Source organism: Dasypus novemcinctus (assembly GCF_030445035.2).
Source record: "Dasypus novemcinctus isolate mDasNov1 chromosome 11 unlocalized genomic scaffold, mDasNov1.1.hap2 SUPER_11_unloc_3, whole genome shotgun sequence".
Lineage (NCBI taxonomy): Eukaryota > Metazoa > Chordata > Mammalia > Cingulata > Dasypodidae > Dasypus > Dasypus novemcinctus.
The window spans coordinates 305,235-321,325 of record NW_026688127.1 but is presented as its reverse complement, the minus strand read 5'-3'; the positions used below and the strand labels follow the sequence as shown (position 1 = coordinate 321,325).

The window sequence follows — 16,091 nt, the reverse complement described above, 5'->3', positions numbered from 1 at the left end:
ATAAGATGAATGCACAAAAATCAGTAGCATTTCTATATACAAATAATGAGCAAGCTCAGGAGGAAATCAAGAAACAAATATCATTTACAACAGTAAATTAAAAAATCAAATACCTGGGAATAAATTTAACTAAAGATGTGAAAAACTTATACACAGAGAACTACACAAGACTGTTCAAGGAAATCAAAGAAGACCTAAATAAATGGAAGAATATTCCCTGTTCATGGATAGGAAGACTAAATATTATCAAGATGTCTATCCTACCAAAACTGATCTACACATTCAATGCAATCCCAATAAAAATCAACACAGCATTCTTTAAGGAATTAGAAAAACTCACTATGAAATTTATTTGGAAAGGAAAGAGGCCCCGAATAGCTAAAGACATATTGAAAAAGAAAAATAAGTCAGGCCTCTGCAGCTCTGCCACCAACCACCCTCTGGCAGCAGTTCTGGTGCCTCCTTGGGCCAGCAGTCCTCCAGTGGGAGGGAGCAAGGTGGGCGGTGGTGGTGGCAGCATTGCGGGCTGCAGGACCTCCTCGGGGAGTGGCCCCGGCACCCAAGTGCTAGGAGAACATTTCCACTGCTGCATCAAGGGCACAAGTCTTATAATTCAGCAAGATTTGGAATTCCTGGAGAATTGCCTTCCTGAAAAGTTGAAAGAAATCTCTTTAAATTCTGTCTCTTAGTTTTCCATTTTGTTGTGTTTCAGTGGAACATCAAGAAACCATGAACAACTTCAGTAATGAGGAGTTTGACTGCCATTTCCTGATGAAGGTTTTACTGCCAAGGACATTCTGGGCCAAAAAATTAATGAAGTTTCTTCTGATGATGATAAAGATGCCTTCTATGTTGCAGACCTTGGAGCCATTCTAAAGAACATCTGAGATGGTTAAAAGTTCTTCCTCGTGTCACCCCATTCTTTGCAGTCAAATGTAATGACAGTAAAGCCATAGTGAAGACCCTGGCTTCCATAGGGACAGGATTTGATTGTGCTAGTAAGACTGAAATCCAGTTGGTGCAGAGTCTCGGGGTGCCGCCAGAGAGGATAATCTACGCAAACCCTTGTAAACAAGTGTCTCAAATTAAGTATGCTGCCAATAATGGTGTTGAGATGATGACTTTTGACAGCGAGATTGAGTTGATGAAAGTGGCCAGGGCATATCCAAAGGCAAAAGTTGGTTTTGTGGATTGCCACCGATGACTCCAAAGCAGTCTGCCACCTCAGTGTTAAATTTGGAGCCACACACAAAACCAGCAGGCTTCTTTTGGAATGGGCTAAAGAGCTTGATATTGATGTCATTGATGTCAGCTTCCATGTGGGAAGTGGCTATACTGATCCTGAAACTTTTGTGCAGGCCATCTATGATGCCTGCTGTGTCTTTGACATGGGAGCTGAGGTTGGTTTCAGCCATGTATCTGCTTGATATTGGGGGTGGCTTTCCCAGATCTGATGACGTGAAGCTTAAATTTGAAGAGATAACCAGTGTCATTAATCCAGCATTAGACAAGTATTTCCCATTAGTTTCTGGAGTGAGAATCATAGCTGAACCAGGCTGATATTATGTTGCTTCAGCTTTCACACTTGCAGTGAATATCATTGCCAAAATAAATTGTATTTAAGGAACAGACAGGCTCTGATGATGAAGATGAATCAAGTGAACAAACGTTTATGTATTATGTGAATGATGGAGTATATGGATCATTTAATTGTATCCTTTATGATCATGAGCATGTAAAGCCTCTTCTGCAGAAGAGATGCAAACCAGATGAGAAGTATTACTCATCTAGCATATGGGGACCCACGTGTGATGGCCTTGATTGGATCGTTGAGCACTGTGGCCTGCCGGAAATGCACGTGGGCGACTGGATGCTGTTTGACTGGATGCTGGGGGCTTACACTGTGGCTACTGCTTCCACTTTCAATGGGTTCCAGAGGCCAACCATCTACTAGGTGATGTCAGGGCCTGCATGGCAAGTCATGCAACAAATCGAGAGCCGGGGATTTCCACCCGAAGTAGAGGAGCAAGACGCCAGTGCTCTGCCTTTTTCCTGTGCTTGGGAAAGTGGGATGAGGCACCACCCGGCCACTTGTGCTCCAGCTAGTATTAATGTGTAAATACCATTTTTGTAGCTGCTAACTGTGAGTTTACCTTGAATGGAGGGATTTGGGGGGGGGGGATCATTTAACTTAATTACTGCTAGTTTTGAAATGTCCTTCTAAGAGTAGGGTTGGCACAGACACAGCGATAAGGAAGACTAGGAGATGGGGTTACACTTATCTGTGTTCCTATGGAAACTACTTGATTATTTTGTTTTATATGGATTTTTATTCACTTTCAAACATACTTCTAAGGGATGCCTCTCACCTGCTGAGAAAGCATTTGTAGCTTGTATAACCGCAGAATGGGCCAAAAGCTTAATGTTGTGACCTGTTTTAAAAATAAAAGTATCTTGAAATAAAAAAAAAGAAAAAAGGAAAACAAAATTGGAGGAATCACACTACCTGACTTCAAAACATACTACAAAGCTACAGTAGAGAAAAAAGCATGGTATTGGCACAAGGAGAGACACACAGACCAATGGAACTGAACTGAGAGCTGATAGAGATCCTCATTTATATAGTCATATAATATTCAATAAAGCCACCAAACCCTCTCAACTGGGAAAGAATGGCCTATTCAAAAACTGGTGCCTGGAGAACTGGATATCCATATGTAAAAGAATGAAAGAGGATTACCATCTCACACCTTATACAAAAATCAACTCAAAATGGATCAAAGACCTAAATATGAGAGCCAAGACCATAAAGACTTTGGAAAGCAGTATAGGGAAACATATACAAGATCTTGTAATAGGAAATGGCTTCATGAACTTCACACCAAAAGCATGAGCAGCACAAGGACAAATAGATAAATGGGACCTCCTCAAAATTAAAGCCTTCTGCACCTCAAAGGAGTTTGTCAAGAAAGTGAAAAGAGAGCCTACACAATGGGAGAAAATATTTGGTAACCATATATCTGATAGGAGACTTATAACCTCCATGTATAAAGAACTCCTATATCTTGAAAATAAAAAGATAAACAACCCATTTTAAAAATGGGGAAAAGATTTAAACAGACACTTCTCCAAAGAAGAAATACAAATGGCTGAAAAGCACATGAAAAAATTATCCAAATCTCTAGGTATCAGGGAAATGCAAATCAAAACTACAATGAGATACCATCTTACTCCCATAAGATTGGCAGCTATGAATAAAACAGAAGACTGCAAATGCTGGAGAGGATGTGGAGGAATGGGAACACACATCCACTTTTGGTGGGAATGCAGAAGGATCCAACCATTCTGGAGGACAGTTTGTCAATTTCTTAAAAAACTCGCCATAGATTTGCCATATGACCTAACAATTCCACTGCTGGGGATATACCCAATGGAACTGAAAACAAGGACAAAAACTGATATATGCACACCAATCTTCATAGCAGCATTGTTTACTATTGCCAAAAGTTGGAATCAACCCAAATGCCCATCAACAGATGAACGGATAAATAAAATGTGGTATACACATACAATGGAATACTACTCGGCTTTAAAAGCAAATACACTACAAACACACATGATAACATTGATGAATCTTGAGAACCTTATTTTGAGTGAAGCAGCCCAGACATTGAAGGACAAATACTACATGACCTCAATGGTATGAAATAAGTAAACCAAGCTGCCTCAGAGAGCTAGAGCCTGGGTGATATACTTACAGGAAATTGGGGGGTAGAGGAAGGTTGCGAGCTGACACATACATGGGTGAAATCTATGATAAGCTGGGGTAAGTATTTGTACAAGGAAGGGATAAAATGGGGTCATAGTGTTAACCTTTGGGTGGGGCTTTGTGGTCTTGAGGGGGTTTAGGGATGGGAGGATGGGCAGTATTGCCCAAGAAATTGGGGGGAGGGTGGGGAAACATACGAACATAGAAGATTGTCAGGTATTTGGTAGAGAGTAATGCTGAGAAAACCTTTTCAAAAATATAATAAGGAAAGTTACCTTCAAGATGCTTAAAGGGGATAATCTGACACAGGACAGGCTCCTAGGGAATATGTGAATGCTCATTTTGCCATAGTGGGTTATATCATTGGATAGAGACCCATATAATGAGAGTGAAGGTATACCCACATCCTGGGGAGGACTGAGGCCATCAAATAGAGGGAACTGTATCTCTCAAGAGAAATGGTGGTTCCCAGGGCATTAGGGCAGTTTAGCATGTCAAGCCCTCAACACTATTGCAAGTATCTCTGAACATGGCCCTTCAAGCAATGAAGATTGACTGTCACTCTGGGCCCTGAGGGGAGGGGGAAGAGGTATTGAATAGATGGAACCAATGTGGGCAATAGAATTGTTTCACAAGAGTATGCAAGGATGGATATAAGACATGTAAAATTACACCAAAAATATATAGGGACTAAAATGTAAACCATAATGTAAAACATAAGATAACTAAAAATTTAGAAAATTGTATCATCTAAAATATAAACCACAATGAAAACACAGATGTTACCTTGTTTGAAAGCTATTGTCTCAATATCTGTACATCAGTTTCAGTAAATATAATATGAATATGTAAAAAGATTATTGCTGTGGAAGGGAAAAGGTTTTATGTTGGCTATGTGAGAGTACTGTATATTGTATATATGAATTACTGTGATCTAAAACTCTTGTGAATATAAGCTTAATAATTAGAAAAAAGAAAAGAAAAAGATAGAACGTAGACACTGAGGAAATGATGGAAGTAGTTGCCTTGACAATTTGCATACAGGACAACACTTACTGCAGTGATGGAAGGCAAAACATCAAAAACAAAGCTTTTGCATTTTTAAATTTTTTGATACCCCAATTTATTTTTACCATAATTTTTCCAAATTAATATGTATTCTATATCTATCCTTTAAACTCATTGCTATATTCCATTTTACTATTAAGGCAACCTGGCAATATATTGGGCTTCACTTTTCAGGAAGCTTTGGATCATCAGAGAAGTTCAACAATGGCAGCAGAGAAATACTGGTGTGGGATGTTATTGACAGGGGACACATGATTGGCAGGGAGTTCTACAGGGCATATATCCAGGGTACATAAAAATGTTTGGATATTTTCATAGTGGATATGATTAAAAACAACAACTGCGGGAGTGCTGAGTTCCTAGCCAGGGGAGCTCTATCACAATCCCTAAAGGAACAGCAACAATCCCCCAAGTGCAATGGCAAAGACCAAAAAAGAATGGAGGTCCAACAATGAGCCCTTGATACTAATGACTATGCTTATGAGCCTGTGCACCTGAAATAAGAACAAGGCCTAGACCTGCAGGCTGCCTAAGAGTTATCTCCTGAGAGCCTCCATGTTGCTCAAATGTGGCCAGTCTTGAAACCAAAATCAGCATGTAAATGCATTGCCTTACCCCCAGCATGGGACATGACTCCCGGGGATGAGCCTCCCTGGTGTCGAGGGATTACTACCAAGTACCAGCTGATGATATAACTAGAAAATGACCTTGAATAAAAGGGTCAACTCGGATCAGCAGAATATCTCAGTCTACATATAATACCAGGAGTTAAAAATGCTTTTTGACCTGAATCAAGGGGGAAATGGAAAGGACAAGTGAGTTTATATGGCTATGAGTCTCCAAAAAAGAGCTGGGAGGTTATCAGAGGGTTTGCCTTTATGCACACCTCAGCAGAGTCCCAGAGACAAAGTAGATACAACCCCGGGTATTGGTTCTTCTGAGGGCTACAGAGACCCACAGGTTCTATGGTCATGGCAGATGGAGTTCAGTGCCATGTCAGTTGGCCCTTTTTTGGAGTTTGTGTTTCTGTGTGATGGAGCTGGACTCAGATGTGATCTTTTTTCACAAGCCTTTCTTGTTACTTTTACCAGAACTGTAGTTGATGCTGGGGTTTAAAATATACCCAGGGATCTGAATCTCTGGACTGACCATATGATAGCCAGGCCCTGAGCCTTAACAGACTTCAGCTCCTACACTATGATTTATTGGACTTACCTCACTCAGCTAACATGGAGTTGAAGAAGGTCAACCACACACCATGGAGTCAGGAGTGCCTACAACTGAAAGCAGGAGGATTGCATCCAGCATCCATGTGGAATCTAAGCCCCCTCTGGATATAGATGTGGAGTGGGCACAACCATTCCAAGGTCTACAGGATGCAGGAATTGAATATGGATTAGAATGGACTTACTGGTATTCTATTCATGAACTATTGTGATTAGTAATCTAAGAAAATGTGGCATTGGTGTGGAGAAAGTGGCCATGGTGGCTGCTGGGTGTGGGGAATGGGAGGAAGAGATGAGATGTTGTAGGCATTTTCAGGACTTGGAGTTGTTCTGGGTGATGCTGCAGGAACAGTTACCAGACATTGTATGTCCTCCCATGGCCTACTGAATGGGAAGTGGTTGAGTGTGGGCTATGATGTGGACCTTTGACCATGAGGTGCAGCAGTGCTCAGAGATGTATTCACCAAATGCAATGAATGTCTCATGATGATGGAGGAGATTGTTCCTATGGGGGGATGGAGTGGGCTGAGGGGGTGGGGGGTATATGGGGACCTCATATTTTTTTAATGTAACATTAAAAAAATAAAGACAAAAAAATAAACCATTGCTGTATGATAAAAAAAAAAAGATAGTTGTTTCCAACCTCACTCCTCAAACAACCTTCATATACTGTTTATTGCAAGGATCTTGACAAGGGGATCCAGAGGCCATGCAATTCTTATCAGCTTTTCTGGTTATATCATGACCAACTCCATCAGACACTAATAATCCTCAAGGAGGTGCTGAGTTCCATCATGGTAAAATTTAAAACAGGTAAAAATACTAAATAAAGTCCTTTTTAGTGAAATCAGGCTTGTAAGAAAACTCTCTGTTAAAGTGTTAACTTAGATAAGGAAATTATTCAGGCTGCAACTCTGTAAACCCCTGCTGTCTACATAATAATGTAGTTGTGGGCTAGTTGGTGTTAATAGAATTAAACTCTTGGAGAAGGAGATAAACATAGCAACATTAGTATTCTGTTTTGTTTCCATGCTAATTCTGATTGGGCCTATTTAACCAAAATAATAAAACTAGTACAAAATTTTTATCAAGGTGTTAAAAGGAATTTTTGGTTTTAAATCAATAGTTTACTCCTGAACTTCAAGTCTCAGTATAGTCTTACAGAGTAGTAATCCAAGAAATGTGTGTTCTAAACTGCTAAATAAGAGCTTAACTACATTTATGCTGCTCAACTTATCTTAACTGATTGCTGATAAGTAATAAAAATGTTTCCAAGCACAAGCTTGCATGTTACAGGCAACATGGATTCCAGAAAAAATCTTAAAAACAGTAAAATCTAAGATGTGCTATGATGGAGAACTTAAAAACAGCTATACCAAAAAAGTAAGAAAGTAAGAATTATGAGTCAATTGTAAACTGTATGTTCCTATTAATGTGTTGTAATTGTTTTGTGTTTGTTTGTTCAGTGTCAGTTTATGTTTTGATACCTCTGGATGGTGATATAAATGAATAAATAAAAATTTCTAAGAGTTCTATTCAAATGGCCAAAAATTAAATAAGTGCTTATATTAATACTTAAGTTTAAATGTTAATGGGATCTCTACAATGATAAAAAAATGTAAGTATTAAGTAATGAAATTACTATGTCTCTTCATTAAAAAATGGTTCTTGCCTAAGTTGAAATGAATAGTTTATTTTTATTCACAAAATAAAGGATGTAAAACTTGAATAAATATTTTTTTTTTTTTTTTTTTTTTTTAAGATTTATTTATTTATTTTAATTTCCCCCCCTCCCCTGGTTGTCTGTTCTTGGTGTCTATTTGCTGCGTCTTGTTTCTTTGTCCGCTTCTGTTGTCGTCAGCGGCACGGGAAGTGTGGGCGGCGCCATTCCTGGGCAGGCTGCACTTTCTTTTCGCGCTGGGCGGCTTTCCTCACGGGCGCACTCCTTGCGCGTGGGGCTCCCCCACGCGGGGGACACCCTTGCGTGGCACGGCACTCCTTGCGCGCATCAGCACTGCGCGTGGGCCAGCTCCACACGGGTCAAGGAGGCCCGGGGTTTGAACCGCGGACCTCCCATATGGTAGACGGACGCCCTAACCACTGGGCCAAAGTCCGTTTCCCAGAATAAATATTTTGAAAAGTAAAATTTTGTAGAAGTGCTAACTAAAAGTTGATACATTTGTTTAAAAAAGTGTATTTTGTCCTAAAATAAGACAGCTGGTCTTCATAAAATCAGAAAGAACATATGCAGAACAGAACTTGAATGCATGTGGTAAGTTATAAAGGGTATTGTAGTAACTTTGGGTAAGGGAATGTGTCCTGTGAAGGTAAAATTTGTCTTAAAATAATATAATTATAGTCTATATGGTTACAAATAATTATAAGAATTTTAACAAAGCATGGTTTAAATTAAGGTACTTAAATGGATAATTGCAAAAAGTCATTATTAAACAAAACCTGAATTGATAATAATAAAAGGTAATTTTATAACAAGAAAACTTGTTGGCAGCCAGCCTCCCCTGCCAACCTGCTTCTAAAAGACTATTTCTGGTATTACATGCTACTAAGTATTTAAAATGAAGAAAAGTTCATTATTTTAACAAGTTTGTTTAGTGTTGATAGTAATTATATTTTGGAAAAAGGTTGCCTGAAAAGTTTCCAAAATTGTTTTGGTAACTTATGTATGTGGGATATACGGAATGTGTTTTTATTGTTAAGGAAACAGGAAATGATTTTGTCCTAAGAAAAATGATTATTAAGAAAGAAAAAATGTGTGACACAACCTGAATGAATACTGAAAGTGTAGAAGGTTAATGGAAAAGAAATTTTTATGGTTAAAGTTAAGCAAGATTTGATGGGTCTGTCTATAAAGTTTTAAATAGTTTAGTATCAAGAAGTATACTAATGCAAAGTTAAAATTTTCTTCTTTCTCAAAGTCTCTCAAATCATTAGCCTGTTATGGTAAAAGTTTATAAAAAGTTTTCATCTTGAATAATCCGTATACAAAGAAAGTCTGTTTTATCAAAATAGCTTCTTGTGCTTTAACCTCATCATTTCCTCAGTGTTCAAAGAAAAAAAGATCTCATCTCTTTTAAAGGAAATTAATTTTCAAACCTGCTTTCTCAAAATCAAATCCTGAAAAGTAGCTTTTTATTCCAAACTAGTTACCTTGAAAGAAAAATTAAATACTTTAGTTCATTTAATATGTTATAAATTGAATGGAAGGTCTTTAAAAGTGTTATAAAATTAACCAGATTTTTAAACCCTGTTAACTAAAGTTGTATGAGTAAAAGGTTCATATGAATGCTTAAGAGTGTATAAATTTACCAATATTTCAACATAATACTAAACAAAAGTACAATATGATTAATTATGGCTTTAATTAATATAAAAAGGTGTGTGTCATGGAAACAACTTCTTAGCATAAATTGCAGTAATACCATTGTAGTATGGAGCTGTACCAAATATTGCTAGCTTGTTGCAAAAAATTCATATCCAACTATGCCACTATCACTTTGTTTTAAAATGTGCTAAGACTTTCTTTAGTATTTCCTTAGGCAAGTGAAGCGAGCCTGCATTCTCCTACCTGTAGAAAAGTCAACAATAGACTTTTGCAGTGCCTCCCCAAGGCTGTGTATATAGCCCAACCATCTGCCCTGGCCTTGTGGCAAAGAATCTGGCTGTGCAGAAGAAATCTGTGGCTAAAAAAATGCTACTGATGACATTACGTTAATAAGTAATCCTTTTTTCAAAATTAAAAGAAACAGCAGAAACAATGGTATCTTATCTTGGAGCCTGGGGCGGGCAGACAGTTGGGGTGGACTGTGAGGTCCCTGCCCCTCTAATGAATTCTTCAATATTGTTTAGTTGGGCAAAACAAAACTATAACCTCTGCAGTAATTGATAAAGTACAATGTTTTCTCATGTTAATGTAGTTTGTAATATGGTTGGAATACTGAAAATCTTTCATCCCTCACTTAGCTCAAATATTACAACCATTGTATGTATTAATAGGGAAAAGTCCTTCATGGAAGTAGGAAAACCTCCAGCAAGCTGCTTTAAATAATAATAAAAGGAAAGTAAACTGTGGACATTAACTTAGCCTATGAATTGGACATGGCAAGCACCAATATTGGCTTTGGGTGGAGTTTGTGGCAAAAGCAAAATTCTAAACAAGTATCCCTTGGATTTTAATCACAATTCTGGAAAGAGACCAAAAGTGCAATATAAAAAAGCAATTGTATGCAGCATGGGAGGTCCTGCTAAAAGTGAAAGATTTAAACCAATAGTGTCTGGTTACTCTAAAGACTGCCATCCCTATCCAGGGGTGTATTGCAAATACTAAAAGCAAGACAGAAATGATAGACTGTTGTAAATCACCCTCAGATTATGAAAAAGCACCTGGGATACCTGCTAGTAGTAACAGGTGGCTGTCATGTCCCTGCCCACTCCACTAACACCCCTTTTAGGACTGTTGACACTGATGCCTTTGTAAAGATCCAGGGCCCTACCACTGAAACCTGAGAAAAGGAAAAATTGGCTCCACTGTAAAGGTGAATATCAATGAAGAAACTGTAGTGATGGCCAGAAGAAGAAAAGGCATCTGGATACCTGTGAGAATGATGTGGAATTTGGCAGTCATTTCCTGAAAGTCAGTTATTGCTACATATGGCACAAGAATTCTTGAAATGGACTAGATGCTTTCTTTGACTGCTTATTATAAGCATTTTGGGGATGATTGGCATCATTACAGTTGCTGCTATTGCTGTAATAACTTTACATGAAAGTATGAACAGAACAATATGTACATAACTGGCATAAAAATGCTAGTGATTTGTGCCATAGTCAAGAGCATATAGATTCTGGGCAGTTAAATAATTGAGTTAATGATTTGAAATCAGCTATGTTACATATTAGAAATCAATTGTATAATTTGAATTTGTTAAGGGGGTTGAGATGTGGTTGGAATGAAAGTAATTTCTGTTTAACTCTGCTTGCATATAATACATCAAATATAGTATGGAAAAAGTAAGAATCATTTATTAGGCCATAAAAGTAATATCTCTCTGGAAATAATTGAATTACAAAGGAAAATATTAGAGATGTCTCATAATCAAATTCATGTAGCAAATGATAAGGATATTTTCTCAGGTATGATTTCACATATTACAAAATTTAACCCAGTTTAATTGGTGGAAAGCACAGCATTTCCTGTCAGCTTTAGGAATAGGGCTCAACATATTTGTTCTATTGCTCATGATTCTTGCCTGTGCCAGACAGTGCTTTCAAAGAAAATTGCAAAGTGTATAACAGCCATGGGACATGCAAATAATCTGGTGCTAGCTGAAGCACTTCAATAACCTCCCCAAGTCAAAGAGCTTGGCGGGTAGTCAATGATGAGTAAGACTTTTGAGAGGAGGGCAACCTAAGACAGGCATGGTCACCTCAAGTAAAACAAAAGGGGGGGGAGGTGGACTTGGTCCACTGGTTAGGGTGTCCGTCTATTACAAGGGAGGTCTCAAGTTCAAGTTCCGGGCCTCCTTGACCCTGTGGAGCTGGCCCATGTGCAGTGCTGATGTGTGCAAGGAGTGCCGTGCCTTGCAGGGGTATCCCCCACATAGGGCAGCCCCATGTGCAAGGAGTGCACCCCATAAGGAGAGCCACCCAGTGTGAAAGAAAGTACAGCCTGCCCAGAAATGGTGCCACACACATGGAGAGCTGACACAACAAGATGACACAACAGAAAGAAACACAGATTCCTGATGCCACTGACAACAACAGAAGTGGACAAAGAAGATGCAGCAAATAGACACTGAGAACAGACAACTGGGTGGGAGAAGGGGAGAGAAATAAATAACTAAACAAACAAACAAAACAAAAAGGGAAAGTTTGGAAACTGAGGCACAGGGGTCTCACAAGGAGAGACATGCTGTTTCCATGGCTATGCTTGCAACCTAAGGAATTCAGTAATAAATAGTTCCCAGCAAACAGGAGGAAGCTGTTAAAGGCTGAAAGATGAACACATACCTTTTGTAGTAAATTGAACCCTTAGACTTTGTACCTTGAGATACGATTTTTTGAATTCCTTAGACTATGAGTAATGCTGATAGTTAACTGCATGTTGCTGCTTGTTCTCATGTAGACTGAGGTATATATAGAGCCCCTTGTAAACAATAAAGTTGTCTGATGAGTCTCTACTCATGGACCCCCTGATCCCAGCTTTCTCACTTTCTTCCTCTTTCTTTCATTCTTCTTTTTCTTCCATTCCTGATACCCTTCAGGCTCAAATCTCCAACACTCCCCATGTCTCCAGTGATGGCTTTTAATAGTTTTATTTTGATTTTCATAAACTTGAAATGATAAGTTTAATTGTAATTGGGTATAAGGTTAAAGTTGGAGGTGGTAGAGATTGTATAAAGTCCATTTAAAGATGTTTAAAGGGTCCTTTTTGCAAGGTATTTGACACCTCTTGAACTTTCAGTTTTACAAGTGTTGTGAAGTTGACAGATGGAGCAAGGTAAATATGCTAACCTTCTCATTTAAAGTTTGTTTGTTTGTTTATTTATTTGTTGTTGTTGAAGTTAAAAAAAGCACCAGAAGAATACAATGTAAATGACCAGGCAACTTGGTTATTTTGTGGAATGGAGCATTTTATAAAGAATAACTTGACTGACTAATAAGACCTCACTCTTGTACAATACCTTACAAATCTGCACCAGTGCCTGTCATGAGCAGTAAAGATCTTGACAACTCTCTAAGAACTTCATATAATTTCTGAAATGTTTATATGAATAACTTTTTTGCCCACTCAAATTTAACCAACAGAAAATTAGATAATTCTTTTTAATTTGACAACACATCCCATGCAAGTCCCAACATATCAAATAATCCTAACAACTTTTAAAATTTCTCTTCTATTAAGGTAAAAAATTAACAATTTTTTTCAGAGTCACGGGCCCAAAGGGTATCAGGAATGAAAGAAAAAGAGAGATTGGGATCAGGGGATCTGAGAGCATTGAAGCCTCAAGCTCATCAGACAAATTTATTAATCTCAGGGACTTCTTTATATACCCCAAGCAATCGTGAGAACCAGCAACTTTTCTTGCTAACTATTCCCATTACTTCAACCTGTGTAACACAATGGATCAAAATCTATGATTATAAATCAAAGTTCAAAATTTCAGTGTTCTATTATATTGTTGAGAAAACATAGCCATAAATCTTGTTGCCCAGGTTGTTCCATTCTACCTAGTCCTCATTCCACCTGAATGTACACATCTCCTGCTAGATTTATGACCTGCATGTATAGCTATGGAGACAGCATGACTCAGTGGTCAAGGAAGTAACTTGCTTCCATGGAAACAACATACCTTTGTTTCCCACAATTTTTTTATTTTCTGGGACCCCTGTAGAAATCTTTGATCAAGGAGACATACTTAGGATTTGGTTGAGGGAATGCAAGATGTCAAAATTGCCAGGAGGTTTGTAATGTATATGAAATAAGATCATAGGTCACCATGAACAAGACTCAGCTCCTTATTTAACCAAAGTGACAACAAAAAATTAAAACAATATTCTGGCAGTAGTATGATCCTTTACAAAAATAGATATATAAAAGGGAGATGAGGGGAAGCAGATGTGCCTCAAGTCATAGGGCTTCCACCTACCATGTAGGAGGACCTGGGTTTGAAACCTGGGACCTCCTGGTGAAAAATAAGAAGAGGAAGCATGCCCCACATGATGAGCCAGTGACACAGTGAGTCAGTGCCTGTAGAGTGAGCCAGTACCCATGGAAGTGAGTACCACAGCAAGATGATGATGCAACAAAAGAATGATGAAGGGGAGAGTCAAAGTGAAGCACAGTGGAGACCAGGAACAGAGGTGGCACAATTGACATCAAACCTCTCTCCACATCAGTGGTCCCCAGGAACAAATACTGTTGAGTCCTAGAGGAGAAAAACATGAGAAGAGAAAACCAAAAGAGAAATAGATGCAGAAGATCACACAGTAAATGTACATACACAGCAAAAATAGCAGAGTGGAGAGGAAGATGATTAAATAAATAAATATTTTTTTTTAAAAGGAAGATGACTTGATTCTCTTAAAAAATGCATTCATATTAAAGACTACATGCAGGGCAGTGAATTGTTGTGATAAGAAACATAATAAATTCCTTCTAGGCCAAATACTCATAAGGCAAATAAAACTTCTTTCAATCACCTACTGAAAGCAGAACAATAATCCCAGAAAATGCTGTCATTTTAATGGGAAAAACCAAATTTCAAATTTGCATGCATATGCTGTTTATAAAAATCTTATTGGAAAACCCATTATGTCTTATCCAGCAATAACCATGAAAAACAAAATTCTTTTTCTGCAAATCCTTTGCAACTTTCCTATTCTTTCAGGTTTTATCCTGTATTTTTTCTCTTTAAAATTTTTCAATAGCCAATGATTTTGCTTTAAGAAAGAACTATTCTCTTATTTTTCTCTACAAAACCATATCCTGCATACCTTGTGTATTAGTCAGCCAAAGGGGTGCTGATGCAAAATACCAGAAACTGGTTGGCTTTTATAAAAGGTATTTATTTGGGGTAGGAGCTTGCAGATACCAGGCCATAAGCATAAGTTAACTTCATCCCCAAAGTGTATTTGGAGCAAGATGGCTGCTGATGGCTGCAAGGGTTCAGGCTTCCTGGGTTCCTCCCTTTCAGAGTCTTGCTTCTCTCTGGGTTCAAGGCTCCTTTCTTCCAAGGGCTTGCTTCTTCCTGGGCTCAGCATTCCTCTCTTCCCTGTGCTGGCTTCTCTTTTCTCTGTGAGTTTACTTCCCAGGGCTCCTGCTTAAGGATTCAGCATCAAACTCCAACATAAAAACCCTCATGAGGGAAACAAAGGCATGTTGTTTCCATGGAAGCAAGCTACTTCCTTGACCACTGAGTCATGCTGTCTCCATAGCTATACGCACAGATCATAAATCTAGCAAGGAGATGTGTACATTCAGGTGGAATGAGGACTAGGTAGAATGGAACAACCTGGGCAACAAGATTTATGGCTATGTTTTCTCAACAATATAATAGAACATTGAAATTTTGTACTTTGAATAATAATCATAGCATTTGTGTTACACAAGTTAAGGTAATGTGTTACACAAGTTAAGGTAATGGGAATAGTTAGCAAGAATAGTTGCTCGTTCTCACGATTGCTTGGGGTATATAAAGAAATCCCTGAGATTAATAAACTTGTCTGATGAGCTTGAGGCTTCAATGCTCTCACATCCCCTGATCCCAATCTCTCTTTGTCTTTCACTCCCAATACCCTTCGGGTCCACAACTCTGACTTCTGGCACCCAATGTGGGGCCCAAAGCAGTGACTGCAGCAGAGATTCTTCCATGGCAGTATTGGGAACATGGAAACTGAAAACCTTCCTGAAAGGTTGAGGTGTCCATTGAAAGGTGACTCAAGTCTGACACTACAGTGGTGAGAATCTTAAATTAATTTTGTTTTCTGCTAGCATCAGAGTATGGGGAATCAACCAGGATGTCTGGAAGAATATTCAGAGGACTAAAATCTCTTTTAAATACTGTTGGAGTCTCAGTGAAAACTGCTGATTTACTTGAATTTTTGCTCTAGTACAAAAACACTGTTATTGGTTTCAGCCACAAGGAAAAAATCTTTTAAATCTTAAACAGTGGAAACAGGTAATGAAGGTGCTACATAGAGCATACCAAAAAGGAGAGACTATATCACTGTTGGTGTGGGCTTTAGGGCAACAGATTGCAGCAGCCTTAGATCCGCTGCAGTCTGAAGCAGAGGAGGAAGAAATTACCATTTTTTCCAGGGAGTCCCATGACACGGGCCATCAGAGTGAGGACAGGGAGGAAATAGAGGACAAGGACAAGGATGAGCCCCACAATGAGAAAGAAACTAACCCCTTTCTGCCTAAGCAGGTGTCTAAATTGAATATTTCTAAAGCCAGCATTTACCCTAATTTGTGTAATGTAGCCCCTACAGTCTCACCAGTTACAATG

At 38.6% G+C, this 16,091-nt stretch overlaps 1 pseudogene; it reads left to right on the top strand.

The window, feature by feature from the left end:
- The first annotated feature begins 567 nt into the window (after positions 1-567).
- LOC131277389 (ornithine decarboxylase pseudogene) lies at positions 568-2,119 on the top strand (annotated as a pseudogene).
- Positions 2,120-16,091: the final 13,972 nt, after the last annotated feature.